The following is a 14,767-nucleotide window of genomic DNA, read 5'->3' as shown; positions in this document are numbered from 1 at the left end:
GCCAGACCCCTCGTCCTCCTCAGAGGAGCTCATTGTCGCCAAGTCCCGAAAGGGAGCTTCTGCCGAGGCAACGACCCTGGGCAGAACAGCGGCGGAGGCGCTGGCCGCTGCGACACCGCTCGGGCGCAGAAGCCTGCCCAGAACGCCGTTGGCCAGCCCCACAGGAAACGCGCGGGCTCGCTTCCCACAGCGCGCGACTTCGAGGCCCCGCTGTCGCCTTCTCATTGGTCCTCCGCCCACCGCCAATGAGTGCGCCCCTGTACGCCCGTGCCTCCGCGCCCTGGCCAGTAAGGTGCAGGGTTTCTGGCGGGCGCCGAGTCCCTGCGCTGTAGCAGAAGTCGGCAGCCGATCTGGCGGACCAGCTCGGTGGTCTTCGGGCTTTTCTCTCATCACTTCCTGCCCCGCCTCCTGTGCCCGGGCACCCGCCTTCCCGCCACAGTTGGGGCGTGTAGCCCCAATTCCTCGTGCAAAAAAGCAGGGAGACGAAGGCGCCACCTCTGTGGTGGCGTGCGGAAGGGTGGGGAGGGCGCAGTGGCAGCGTGGAGAATCGCTTAGCTCAGAACGTGTCTGCCGGCCGTTATTCCACCACAAGACATACCGCCCAATGGGAATGGGGGCACCGGAAGCCGGCCCTCAATAGTGCGGGGTGGGGGGGGACCCTACTTTTTCCTTAAAGGGCCCCAAAGCGAAAGTTGTCATCTCGACGGACTGGACGGTCTCCGTCACGACTCAATCACCGCTCTGATGGGTGATCAAATCGGCCTGTGCGTTGATGCTCGGGGGGCTTGATTGGTTGGCCGGTTTGGCCCGTGAGCTGGGGTTGGCCCGGCTCTCCCCGCCCCGCCCCTAACTTGGAGTTAATTCAAAGAAGAGGGAATCCCGGTGGCCCGCACACTCTCCAAAAGAAGTTCACTGTCACTGATCCCGGGCACACGAACGGAAACCATCCATCACTTTTCACACACCACGTTTGCAACAATCAAAGAGTCTAACCATCTCGAGGGTGGGAGAGATTATGTGCAAAGCGACATTTGACGAGTAACCGTGAAGTGATCGCGCCATGTAACGCTACCCGGGCGGAGGAATGGTACGTTGCACCTGCACAAGGCTCTCACTTATCCTTTTCTGTGAAGGAAGCCAAATGCAGAAGTGCACACACTGCGGCGTGGTCCCACTCTCTGGCATTCTGAGAAGGCCAGCCTGTGGGGACACAACACAGGTCGCTGGCTGTCAGGCTGTGGGACTTGAGAGAAGGGAAGGATCTGGGGCGCTGAAAATGTTCTGTATTTTGGTTGTGGTGGTGGCTCTCCGTGACAGTATGAATTGATGAGGACTCAGAAAGTCCTGTGAGGAAATTGTATCTCAGCAACCACAGCTTTTAAGAGAAACTGGAAAAAGTACATCGCAAAGGGATATCTACACTTAGCGACTGTTTCGTTTTGTTTCCTGAACGTGAGGCTCATGATTCTTTCCTTTCATCTGTGAATGTGGGAAATTTTCCTCATGATTTTCTGAGGTTAGATCAAGTTAGCACTCCCGAAATGAATCCAGGTCAGTCATTGCACATCAGGCACTTTCCGTCTTATGCCCTGTACGATCCTGTCTGCTACTACTCTGTTTCTGATCCTCGCTTCCGGGTCGTGAGCGTGTGGTTGACGCATGATTCCCCTTCCTCAAACTGCCCTTGCCAGGTAGCAGAACAAGGCAGGCTGGGAACTCGGGCTCCTTAGGTCAGTCACCACCGCCTCCCGGCCTGCAGAGCAGCTTTGAGGGAAAAGGCACAAGGGGCACGCTGAATCAGGGCTGGGTTCTGACCGCGTGTTTCCCCCTGGAACTGGAAGGCGCTAGGCCGCGGCCTGTGAGCTGTGACGAGCAAGCTTAGAGCAGCACTGTCGTGCCGTACTCGGTCTCAACGTGCAGGATGGAGAAGCGTGTGCTCGGAGGAGGGAAGGGAGGCTGGCAAAACTGGCCACTGCAGGCTGCGTTCCTGCCCCCCATGACCCCTTCAATGCACTTCTTCCATTCCTCACGCTGGTCACTGTGACCCCAGGGCTCCCGGGGCAGTGCCGGTGCTGCACTGGCCCCCATCACAGCCTTCCTGCATGTCTATGCGGCCAGAGAGCCCAGCTGGGCATTCTGTTGCAAACAAGTCATCAGACAGCAAGGGACCCCACCAAGAAAGAAGCCCCGAGGTTAGGGGCACAGCCAGAGCCTAAGCAACCAAGGCCCCTTTCTCTGGCGAGGCGTTTGAGGTAGAAGGACGAAGCCCCACGAACTCCCTTCCCTGGCCCTGAGGTCTGTGCATGCCCGATCCCACACGTGAGGGTCTGTCCACCTGGGCTCACGCACAGGGCCCAGGAGGGAGACAGGGTGAGAGTGTGGAGGCAGGGTGCAACCGAGTCTGCCCAATAGCCCCGGTGGGTCACCCTCTCGTTTCCATCCTCACTGCGCCCATCCTGCCCATGCCCTGCTGGGCTTATGTGGGGGCGGTCTCCTACATGAGCTCCTTGCCCTGAGGGTGAGGCAGGTCCCCTGACTCTGAGGAGGCCATCCTCCCCGTTTTCACTCACTCCAGGAGTTGTCAGGATATCAGGGTCGCAGAATAGGATCCGCAGCCGCCTACCGTAACTGGGACAATTTCATATCTGGACACCCTGCTTTGGGGTTTGGTGACTTTGGCATGAGCCCCCCACTGGCAATGCGTTGGGAATTTAACAATGCCCCTTGAAAAATGTAGGTCCCAGCCGTGCTTTTGTCCACTGGATCCCTTAAGGGACTTGGCTGTGGCCTCTACTGCCTTACTCTCTCAACGGCATGTTTCTCCTCAGAGACCATTGCAATTAATTCCGTGCGCGCACCCCACCTTGAATGTTCTATCCACCATTGCTTCCTACCCACAGACCTCTGCCAACTGTGTGTTAAACACCAGTCTCCTGGAAACCCAGTCTGACAGAAGCAACCCCCAAGGCTCTATACACAAGTGTGTCCCTCAGTCGCAGGCCCGTGCAGCCCTGGGTGCTGGCTGTGGGAAGGAACCAATTCCCAACCTTCGCTTGAGGGCAAATCCAACACAGAGTCAGACTCAACCTTGTGTGTCCTAAGGAGGCAGCGTGGGAGGCTGAGCTGAGGTGAGCACTACCATTGCCAGGAAAATGTGTGTCCTGAGCTGGTGCAGCAGTATTTGAAGGGGACTATGCAGCTCCATGGAGACCTATGAACCACCCTCACCATAGAAGCTGGTGGCCATTTTCCCGTCGAGGGTACGGAGATGACCCGGTGGGAGGAGGGCCAGATGGCCGCCTAGTGCAGGACGGATGTGACCGCTCACTCGGGCAGGCAGTTTCCCCAGGGTTGGCCCTGAGCCAGCAAAGACTCAGTCCCTGTCCTTCAGGATGGACAACCGCCAGCGCCTCTCTTCCGTGTTCCCAGAACCTACCCCCTGGTCCCCAAGTCCCTGGGCTATGCCTTATACTTCCACCCCCACCCGCCCACCCAGTGATTCCAAGGAGGGACCACACAGGACTGGCAACTCAGGCTCAAATGGAGAGCAGATTTATCGGAAGAGTACACCTTCCTGGGTGAGCTGTCCAGGTGGCCCCAGAACTAGGGACAGACTCCACAGAGCACTGGACCTGGGACTGTGCAGGTGGGGAGGGGCTACATTGCTCTCTAACCCCTGTGGAAGACAGGTGCAGGGCAAGCCACTGGCGGAAAGCCACAGGGGAAATCAGGGACTTTCAGACAACAAAGCAGGACAGCAGGACAACCAGCAGTAGATGGACACACGGCAAGAGGGACTGAGCTCTGGAAGGGGACTGTGAGTTCCTGCTGAAGGTAGGAGGGGAAATGTGGGGACCAATGCCATGAGACACTCAACGAGGAGGAGGCCGGGACAGAACACCCACATGGTCCGCAGGGGAAAGGGAGTAAACACTGACGTTGACTGGCAGAGCCACAGACCACACCCCGGGACGTCAGGAGGCCTGCCTGCAGCGCCGCTATCAGAGGCTGGCCCAGAGGCCCCGCAGGCAGAGAGCCCGCCACTGAACGCCACAGGCACTGTTCTGGACCAACCTCTGAGATGGAAGGAGCAGCTCCAGGCCCTCCCTGCCCAGACACCCCCTTCCACGGCAACCGCCCTTCCCCAACGCCAAGAGACCACAAAATTTGAGAGAAACTTTAATTTGGAAAAGCTGACAAATGAAGTGCAGTAGGAGCCGGCGAACCGGGGAAGGAAGCCCCGGCCGAGGTGGGACGGGAGGGAATCAGCTTGGCCGCAGCGCCCGGGCTCCAAGGCTACCAGCTGCTCCTCCTGCGCGAAGGTGCGCGCTTCCGCCTGTCACACACACACACGGCAGCGTCGGGGACCAGCGTCAAACCAGGGCCGGCCCACGGCACGCCTCAAGAGCCACGGCTGGGGGAAGGGGCACCGTGTGTGGAGCACTCACATCAAGGTTTCTGGAACTTGTCAGCCAGGGACCGCATGGCCTCTGAAACACAGACAGGCATAAGCAGGCACTCCAGCTAGGACGGGGAAGCCCATCCCCCCTGACCTGTGGGCAACCGCCCAGCCCTGCAACCTGAGACCCCCTGCAGCCCCTCCCCAAGGAGCCTTGGGCCCCGACTCCCACCCACCAGCCCAATTCAATGTGCACATGTTTTCCCAGCATGACAAAGCGTGCCAGTAGAGCTGAAGCTTTGGGGCACATCAGAACCACTCAGAACTTTTCAAACAAGCCAGACCCGCAGAAGCCGCACCCAGCTATACCGAAGGCAAAGTCAGGGAGGCATCACCAAACGTCCTAAGAGGAGAGCCTAGGAGCGGTCCTCGCCGGCAAAGTGCGCCCGCGTTTTGAACCACACTTTCCCCTCTGTGCACACCCCGGGCTGTGCATGCAGAGCGGGCGCCAGCGCCAGGCCTGCTGGGTTCCCTTCCCCAGAGGAAAGGAGGTCCCTGGGACCCGCACACCGTCCCCAACCCACACTCAGTCGGCCCCTGCCCTTGGCCCAGACCAGCCAGAGGTTCCGCATACCAAGTTGCTGTTTAAGGTCCCGTATTTCTCTCTGCAGCTGGGGACACTGGGCCGGCAGACACCGCAGAAAGAGAGACAATTAGCATACTCAGGCCTCCTCACCCCTGGATGCCCCCACCCTGGGGCTTCGCCGCCTCGGGCTCCTCAGGACACGGAGAAGGCACGTCCCCCCCACGAGAGGCGGGATGGTGGTGGGGTGGTGGTGGGGGTGGGAGACAGGTCTGTTGAATCCAGACACAGATCCCAGCTCTCTAGTTTGGGCCTGCATTTCTAAGGAGCCAGAGGGAGCATCACCTGAAGACAACCCTGTCCCGCAGGTGGCTGCTGCTGACGGTCCGGTCTTGCAGGTTCTTCGGGAGGTTCCTGGTCACCTGAGACCGAGAGAACACAAGATCCAGCTGCCAAAGCTCCCAGGGAGGAGGAAAGGCCTTAGCGTGGTCTAACGCGAGGCCACACCACCCTCTCTGCTGGCAACAAGCTGTCCCTGCCTGCCCAGCAGCTCCACCCTTCTCTCAGGGCCTGCCTTCCCCGTCCCCCAGGGGCAGCCCATCCAGGACTCTGGTCCCCAAACTGTGTGTGGCTCTGGGTTGGACGCCGGTCGAGCTGCAGTCACCGCCAGCCCCTGGGGCCCAACAGCGCTTATCGGAAAAGGCCCTGTTCTGCTGAAACTCTACGTCTGCAGTCGCAGTTTGGGGCGCTGCCGCGAATGACTCCTGCGTGCAGAACCCACGCAGGGGATGAGGTGGCTTGAGTCCAGCCCTGTGACAGCCTGTATCCTCTGGGAGAGGCTGTCTCGCCGTGCAGGGAGGCAGGCAGGCAGGCAGGCAGGCAGGCAGGCAGGGAGGCAGGGAGGCTGGGAGGCTGGGAGGAAGCTGAGGCCCTGGCAGAACCAGACGTCTCCCTCCCGGTGCCCTCGCCCCTCCGCTCTAGCAAAGCCATGGGACTCACCGTAGGCTGCGGGCCCACGGGGCATGACTTCTCCCTGGCTCAGGGCCAAGGATCCTGGGCGTCCCTGACCCCGGATGTCTCCGTTGTTCCCGTCGCCAGTGTCGCATTCTCCAATATGCCCACACTGAAACGACGGTCTCTGCTCCTGCATCGCAGATGAAAACCAAAAGTTCTCGATTCGACGTGTGTGCCTGGCTGAGCGTGGGCGTGTGCGCGTGCCACGTGGGCACCGGGGCTGGGGTGAGCCAGGGAAAAGGGAAGGCAGTCCGCGGGCTGATCTCCTGGGCACTTTCTCCCTCAGTCAGCCTTGGGCCAGGGGGCAGAGCCGAGCTAGAGAGAACAGTGGGGTGCAGAGAAGGCCCGCGGCCCCTGCAGGAAAGGCTGCGGAGCGGCTAGGAAGTAGGAGCCAGGCCGCTCGCTGGTCTCAACTTCGAAGCTTCCTGTCAAAAACTTGGAAGGGGTCCCCGATCCCCTTCCGCTGCCCCAGCCCTGCCTTCCATCCCAGCCCCTCTCTGACGGAGCAGGCTGGGCAGCTTGCCAGCGGCGCTGTATGTAGGCCAGCACACAGCGAAGCTGTCTTCGGGCTTGCCCTGCGAAAACCACCCCGGTCCGGTACCCTAACGGCCTTGGGCGCCATGGACAGCCCCGGAGTGAGGGACAGAGGGAGCCCGGGGAGAGAGGCAGGGGTGGGGCATGAGAAGGGTGGGGAGCAGGGAGAAGCAGGCAGGGCCTGAGACTCACCTGGCTCTCCGGGAATGGGCCTCTGTGCGGGTCCTCATGTTTTCCTTCTCCCATCACCGACCCACTCCCACTCTTCCTCATGGCCACACAGTTGGGCGCAGCGCCCGTGTGACTGGACTCTTCGGGTCCAACAATGGGCGAGGAACACCTCCGGCCCCTCCCAAGCAGCGCAGCAGCAAAGGTCGGAGGCGAGGCGGCTGGATCCAGGGCGGCTGCCGAGCTTCCCTGTCCCCAGGAAGGAGAGAACCTCCGGGGTGGTGCTTTGAGGGTCCCCCGTAGGGATTTCCGCGCCATGGGCCGTTTCTTTATCCCAGTGTACCCGGCCAGGCTGCCTGCAGCAGCACCTAGGGGCAGGAAGACGGAGCTGCTCCGAGCCTTCCCACAGAGCACATTTGGTCGCATCTCGTTGAAGGACACCTCTGGGTCCCAAACAGCCGGCCTGTCCACATCTGAAGTGAATCCTCGCAGAGCTGAGGACAGGGAAGAGCCCGGCAGGGCAGGGAACTGCTCACTGACGTGGCTTCCCCAACGTCTGGGTGCATCCTCGGGCCTGCTGGGTATGGCCTGGCTTCCTCCTGGGCGACAAATGCTCACCCTGGTGGGCTGCCTCTCCTCCGGCTCATAGGGTGGCTCGGAGTCGGAACGCGGCCAGCTGACCAGACCTTCCCCGGACGGCTGCTGGCGACCCACAGTGACTTCTGACCTATACCCAGCGCCTCTATTGGCGGTTGCCCAGGCCAGGTCTCCTCCAGGCGCCCCGAAGTGGAACGCGGCGCCAAAAGCCACCCGCCGTCCCACCGGGCTCTGAGCCCTCGCACCTGGTGTCGGGGCCGCCAAAATGGTGGACACTTCAGTGTCGCAGCTCTCTGGGGTGGAGGCTCTGCGGACACCCGGGGCATCCCGTTCCCTCAGCTGCCTCAGCACAGCCATCGTGCTTTCACTGCCAAGGTGCGCCGGAGTGGCCCCCTCACCGCGGACCAAGGAGCCAGGTGGGCCTTCGGAGCCCCACGGCCCCCACCCTGCTGCTTCCATGGCTCCCTGGTCGGCCTCGGAGCCCTCCCGGTCGAAGTAGCCGCCCCCGCCCCCGCTCTCACTGCCCTGCGGCGCCCCCAAAGCGAGGAGGCCCGCACCCTCCCCGCCCTGTGGGCCAAATCCTGCTCCGGAGCCAGACCCCTCGTCCTCCTCAGAGGAGCTCATTGTCGCCAAGTCCCGAAAGGGAGCTTCTGCCGAGGCAACAACCCTGGGCAGAACAGCGGCGGAGGCGCTGGCCGCTGCGACACCGCTCGGGCGCAGAAGCCTGCCCAGAACGCCGTTGGCCAGCCCCACAGGAAACGCGCGGGCTCGCTTCCCACGGCGCGCGACTTCGAGGCCCCGCTGTCGCCTTCTCATTGGTCCTCCACCCACCGCCAATGAGTGCGCCCCTGTACGCCCGTGCCTCCGCGCCCTGGCCAGTAAGGTGCAGGGTTTCTGGCGGGCGCCGAGTCCCTGCTCTGTAGCGGAAGTCGGCAGACGATCTGGCGGACCAGTTCGGTTGTCTTCGGGCTTTTCTCTCATCACTTCCTGCCCCGCCTCCTGTCCCCGGGCACCCGCCTTCCCGCCGCAGTTGGGCGTGTAGCCCCAATTCCTCCTGCAAAAAGCAGGGAGACGAAGGTGCCACCTCTGTAGTGGCGTGCGGAGGGGTGCGGAGGGCGCAGTGGCAGCGTGGAGAATCGCTTAGCTCAGAACGTGTCTGCCGGCCGTTATTCCACCACAAGACATACCGCCCAATGGGAATGGGGGCACCGGAAGCCGGCCCTCAATAGTGCGGGGAGGGGGACCCTACTTTTTCCTTAAAGGGCCCCAAAGCGAAAGTTGTCATCTCGACGGACTGGACGGTCTCCGTCACGACTCAATCACCGCTCTGATGGGTGATCAAATCGGCCTGTGCTTTGATGCTCGGGGGTCTTGATTGGTTGGCCGGTTTGGCCCGTGAGCTGGGGTTGGCCCGGCTCTCCCCGCCCCGCCCCTAACTCGGAGTCCATTCAAAGAAGAGGGAATCCCGGTGGCCCGCACACTCTCCAAAAGAAGTTCACTGTCACTGATCCCGGGCACACGAACGGAAACCATCCATCACTTTTCACACACCACGTTTGCAACAATCAAAGAGTCTAACCATTTCGAGGGTGGGAGAGATTATGTGCAAAGCGACATTTGACAAGGAATCGTGAAGTGATCGCGCCATGTAACCCTACCCGGGCGGAGGAATGGTACCTTGCACCTGCACAAGGCTCTCACTTATCCTTTTCTGTGAAGGAAGCCAAATGCAAAAGTGCACACACTGTGGCGTGGTCCCACTCTCTGACATGCTGAGAAGGTCAGTCTTTGGGGACACAACACAGGTCGCTGGCTGTCAGGCTGTGGGACTTGAGAGAAGGGAAGGATCTGGGGCGCTGAAAATGTTCTGTATTTTGGTTGTGGTGGTGGCTCTCCGTGACAGTATGAATTGATGAGGACTCAGAAAGTCCTGTGAGGAAATTATATCTCAACAACCACAGCTTTTAAGAGAAATTGGAAAAAGTACATCGCAAAGGGATAGCTACACTTAGCAATTGTTTCGTTTTGCTTCCTGAACGTGAGGCTCATGATTCTTTCCTTTCATCTGTGAATGTGGGAAATTTTCCTCATGATTTTCTGAGGTTAGATTAAGTTAGCACTCCCGAAATGAATCCAGGTCAGTCATTGCACATTAGGTACTTTCCGTCTTATGCCCTGTACGATCCTGTCTGCTACTACTCTGTTTCTGATCCTCGCTTCTGGGTCGTGAGCGTGTGGTTGACGCATGATTCCCCTTCCTCGAACTGCCCTTGCCAGGATTTAGTAGGAAGGTTATCTTCCTCCCAAAAGGGATAAAAGAATGTTTCCCCTTTTCTCCTTTTTCCAAGAGTTTGTGTGAAATTGAAAATATTTGTGCCCAGGATGTTTGTCACATTTCAGTGGGGAAGCCTGGAGTTTTTGTGAGAAGCGTCTTAACTATTAACCTATTGATTCATGGGTTGGCTGTTCTTTCCTGAGTCAGATTAGGCAGGCTATGTGTTTCTAGGCATTCTTTACGTTTCTGTATGATTTTTAATTGATTGGAATATTTTATTTTTGCAAATGTCTGTCTTACAAAAAGGTGCAAGACAATTGCAAAGAACACACATATATATAGTGCACCAGGATTCGCCCATTATTAAAGATCTGTCACATTTCTCATTGTCTCTCTCTCTCTCTCCCTCAGTCTGTCTGTCTCTCTTTTTCTCCATCTCCCTCTCTCTGTCTCTCTCTGTGTCTCTCTGTCTGTCTGTCTGTCTGTCTCTCTCTCTCTTTCTCTCTCTCTCTCTTTCTCTCTCTCTCTCTCTCTTCATGGCAGTGTGTATTTACTTATTTCAGTGAATCATTTGAGTTCCTTTAAGTTATTACAGTTCATTGTCTCTAAATACTTCGGTTTCTATCTTTAAAAAGAGGAATGCTTAGATGCAAAAACTTTAATGCAATTCGCACACTCAGAAAATTGAACGTTGAGGAGAAACAATTATGATCCACACTCAAAATTGCCAATGACCGCGCTATCATTTCTTAGCTATTTTTTTAAAAACTTCTTTCTCATCAAAGACCATGCACTGCGTTCGCTTGTCATGTCTCTTTGATGTCCACGATACTGGAACAGTCTCCCAGGGTGTTTTTGGTCAAGCACGACACTGACATTTGTGAAGGTGCAGGCCCGTTATTTTTCAGAAAGTTTTCATTGGAAGGACATTTTCTAATTGAATTGCTTCCTCTGGCTTTTCCCTTATGCCTTCCTCTGAGGGAAAAAATAAAAAATTCTTTCCAATACAGATTTCTAGTTTGATTCCACTGTGATCAGGAAAGATACCTGAGAATGATTCCAAGTTGTAAAGATTTAAAAAATTGTTTGATGGTTTCAGTGAAACCTCTCCTGGAGTGTACTCTGTGTGTGCTTGAGAAGAATGTGTAGTTGGGTTCGGTTGGGTGCACTGTTCTGTACAGGCCTGTTAAGTCCAGTTGTCCCGTAGTGTTGTGCAAGCCCTCTGGTTCCTTATGGATCTCCTTTCTCGTTGTTCTACCCGGGACTGAGAGCAGACTATTAAACTCTCCTATTACTATTGTATTACTATCTGTTTGTCCCTTCCGTTGCGTCAGTGTCTGGCTCGTGTGTTCGGGGGATCTGATGTTAGGTGCGTATGTATTTATAATTGTTAGATCTTCTTGGTGAAATGCTATAAGAAATGGATAAAGAGACAGTATGGACAGAGAAAGGAGGAGTTCTTGGCATGGATGTTGAGGGTAGATGTGCACGAAGGTGTCCGAGTTCACCCAGGAACTACCACAGCAAACCCTAGTCTCTCAGACATCCTATGATGGTCATCACAGGTGCCCCCGAGCAGTGTGCTGTGCCTCTGCCACAGCCACGGATGGCTGTCCTTGCTGACTCATGCTCACCTTCCATCCTACCTAGAGTCCGCATAAGAGACCATCTATTTTGCCCACGGAGTTCAAGGTCGTACAAGGGAACGAAAGCTGGAGAGTCCCGGCATGCCGGACATGTGGAATCTGGCTCGGGCCTTCACCGGCGCGGCTGTAGCAACGCCGGGCACACCGGTCAACAGATCTCCAGAGCTCCCTCTGAGCTGAGTGGCCACTGAGATGTTAGTATTCTCCCTGACTGGTGTGGCTCAGTGCACTGAGTGCTGGCCGGGTAACCAGAGGGTCGCCAGCTCTATCGCCGGTCAAGGCACACGGCTGGGTGGTGGCCAGGTCCTTGGGTAGGGGACGTGCGAGAGATAGCCACACATTGCTGTTTCTCTCCCTCTCTTTCTCCCTCCCTTCCACTCCCCCTGGAAATAAGTGAATAACATCTTAAGAGGAATGTTATTATCCCCTAGAGTATTACTTTCTTACCCTTTCCATAACCAATTCCTAGAAATCGAGGGCCTCAAGAAGTAGACTAGTTTGTTGAATTATACTTCTGGAGGGCAGGGTAAGACACAGAAACCACTGGGCGGATGCCAGGGTGGCAGTGGGGCAGCGTTTTCTTCTGGAGGCACTGGAAGGGATTGATTTCCTTGTCCTTCCAGTTCTAGCCGATGCCTACATTGTTTGGCGCAGGGATACCTTCCTCCATCTTCCAAGCCAGGGATGCAGGATCGGGTCTTGGTCCTGTCGCACCACCGTGACCTATACTCCTTCCTCCGTCTTCCTCTTGAAAGCCTTGAGATGATACCGAGGCTGAACGGCAAATGCAGAAAGGACTCCCTACCTTCAAATCAGTTGAGTTAGCACCATGATTGCAGCGGCAAACCTAACGCCCCATTTCTATGCACGGTAACACACTAGCCGATTCCAAAAATTAGGCCGTGGTCATCCTTGGGCACCATTCCTGTGCGCACCGCTCTCAGCTCCTTGGGTGCGCTCCCCTCCTCCTCCCCTCCCTGGGCGTGCCCATTTGCCCAGAGTCCGCCCAAGGCAGTTGACTGGTCACGGAGCTGTTGTGGGGGATGGCTGCGGTGGTCGGAGCGGGATCGTCGGGGGTCGAGGTGCTGCTGGTGGTCGGCATGGGGGTGGCGAGGGGGGTCTGCCCAAGAGCTAGGCAGGTAGCAGAAGGAGGCAGGCTGAGAACCTCGGCTCTCCAGGCCAGTCACCACCGCCTCCCGGCCTGCAGAGCAGCTTTGAGGGAAAAGGCACAAGGGGCACGCTGAATCAGGGCTGGGTTCTGACCGCGTGTTTCTCCCTGGAACTGGAAGGCGCTAGGCCGCGGCCTGTGAGCTGTGACGAGCAAGCTTAGAGCAGCACTGTCGTGCCGTACTCGGTCTCAACGTGCAGGGTGGAGAAGCGTGTGCTCGGAGGAGGGAAGGGAGGCTGGCAAAACTGGCCACTGCAGGCTGCGTTCCTGACCCCCATGACTTCTTCAATGCACTTCTTCCATTCCTCACGCTGGTCACTGTGACCCCAGGGCTCCCGGGGCAGTGCCGGTGCTGCACTGGCCCCCATCACAGCCTCCCTGCATGTCTGTGCGGCCAGAGAGCCCAGCTGGGCATTCTGTTGCAAACTCGTCATGAGACAGCAAGGGACCCCGCCGAGAAAGAAGCCCTGAGGTTAGGGGCACAGCCAGAGCCTAAGCAACCAAGGCCCCTTTCTCTGGTGGGGCGTTTGAGGTAGAAGGACGAAGCCCCACGAACTCCCTTTCCTGGCCCCGAGGTCTGTGCATGCCCCATACCACGCGTGAGGGTCTGTCCACCTGAGCTCACGCACAGGACCCGGGAGGGAGACAGGGTGAGAGTGTGGAGGCAGGGTGCAACCGAGTCTGCCCAATAGCCCTGGTGGGTCACCCTCTCGTTTCCATCCTCACTGCGCCCACCCTGCCCGTGCCCTGCCGGGCTCATGGGGGGGCGGTCTCCTACGTGAGCTCCCTACCCCGAGGCTGAGGCGTGTCCCCCGACTCTCAGGTGCCCATGCTCCTCATTCTCACTCCAGGAGTTGTCAGGCGTCATAGGGTGGCAGACTAGGATCCACAGCCACCTCAAGCAACATTTTCAGATCCTGGACACCCTGCTTCGGGGTTCGGTGACTTCTGCATCATCCCCCACCCGCAATCTGCTGGGAATTTAACAATGCCCTTTGAAAAATGTAGGTGCCAGCCGTGCTTTTGTCCACTGGATTCCTTAAGGGACTTGGCCACGGCCTCGACTGCCTTACTGCCTGAACCACGTATCCCCTCAGAGGACCATTCGTTACTCACGATGAATGCTATGCAAGCCCCGCACCTTGAATGTTCCATCCACTGTCGCCCTGTATCGACCCACACCTGCCAACTGTGTATTAAAGACCAGTCTCCTGGAAACCCAGTCTGGCAGAGGCAACCCCCAAGGTCTAAACACAACGGGGAGGAGGCTGGGACAGAACACCCAGAGGGACCGCAGGGAAAAGGTAAGAAATTCTGACGTTGACTGGCAGAGCCACAGACCACACCCCGGGACGTCAGGTGGCCTGCCTGCAGCGCCGCTATCAGAGGCTGGCCCAGAGGCCCCGCAGGCAGAGAGCCCGCCACTGAACGCCACAGGCACTGTTCTGGACCAACCTCTGAGATGGAAGGAGCAGCTCCAGGCCCTCCCTGCCCAGACACCCCCTTCCACGGCAACCGCCCTTCCCCAACGCCAAGAGACCACAAAATTTGAGAGAAACTTTAATTTGGAAAAGCTGACAAATGAAGTGCAGTAGGAGCCGGCGAACCGGGGAAGGAAGCCCCGGCCGAGGTGGGACGGGAGGGAATCAGCTTGGCCGCAGCGCCCGGGCTCCAAGGCTACCAGCTGCTCCTCCTGCGCGAAGGTGCGCGCTTCCGCCTGTCACACACACACACACGGCAGCGTCGGGGACCAGCGTCAAACCAGGGCCGGCCCACGGCACGCCTCAAGAGCCACGGCTGGGGGAAGGGGCACCGTGTGTGGAGCACTCACATCACAGTTTCTGGAACTTGTCAGCCAGGGACCGCATGGCCTCTGAAACACAGACAGGCATAAGCAGGCACTCCAGCTAGGACGGGGAAGCCCATCCCCCCTGACCTGTGGGCAACCGCCCAGCCCTGCAACCTGAGACCCCCTGCAGCCCCTCCCCAAGGAGCCTTGGGCCCCGACTCCCACCCACCACCCCAATTCAATGTGCACATGTTTTCCCAGCATGACAAAGCGTGCCAGTAGAGCTGAAGCTTTGGGGCACATCAGAACCACTCAGAACTTTTCAAACAAGCCAGACCCGCAGACGCCGCACCCAGCTATACCCAAGGCAAAGTCAGGGAGGCATCACCAAACGTCCTAAGAGGAGAGCCTAGGAGCGGTCCTCGCCGGCAAAGTGCGCCCGCGTTTTGAACCACACTTTCCCCTCTGTGCACACCCCGGGCTGTGCATGCAGAGCGGGCGCCAGCGCCAGGCCTGCTGGGTTCCCTTCCCCAGAGGAAAGGAGGTCCCTGGGACCCGCACACCGTCCCCAACCCACACTCAGTCGGCCCCTGC

Source organism: Furipterus horrens, unplaced genomic scaffold (genome assembly GCF_987537825.1).
Source record: "Furipterus horrens unplaced genomic scaffold, mFurHor1.1.pri manual_scaffold_17, whole genome shotgun sequence".
NCBI classification, from domain to species: Eukaryota; Metazoa; Chordata; class Mammalia; order Chiroptera; family Furipteridae; genus Furipterus; species Furipterus horrens.
The sequence above is the reverse complement of the archived record's forward strand: the minus strand, read 5'-3'. Positions refer to the sequence as shown.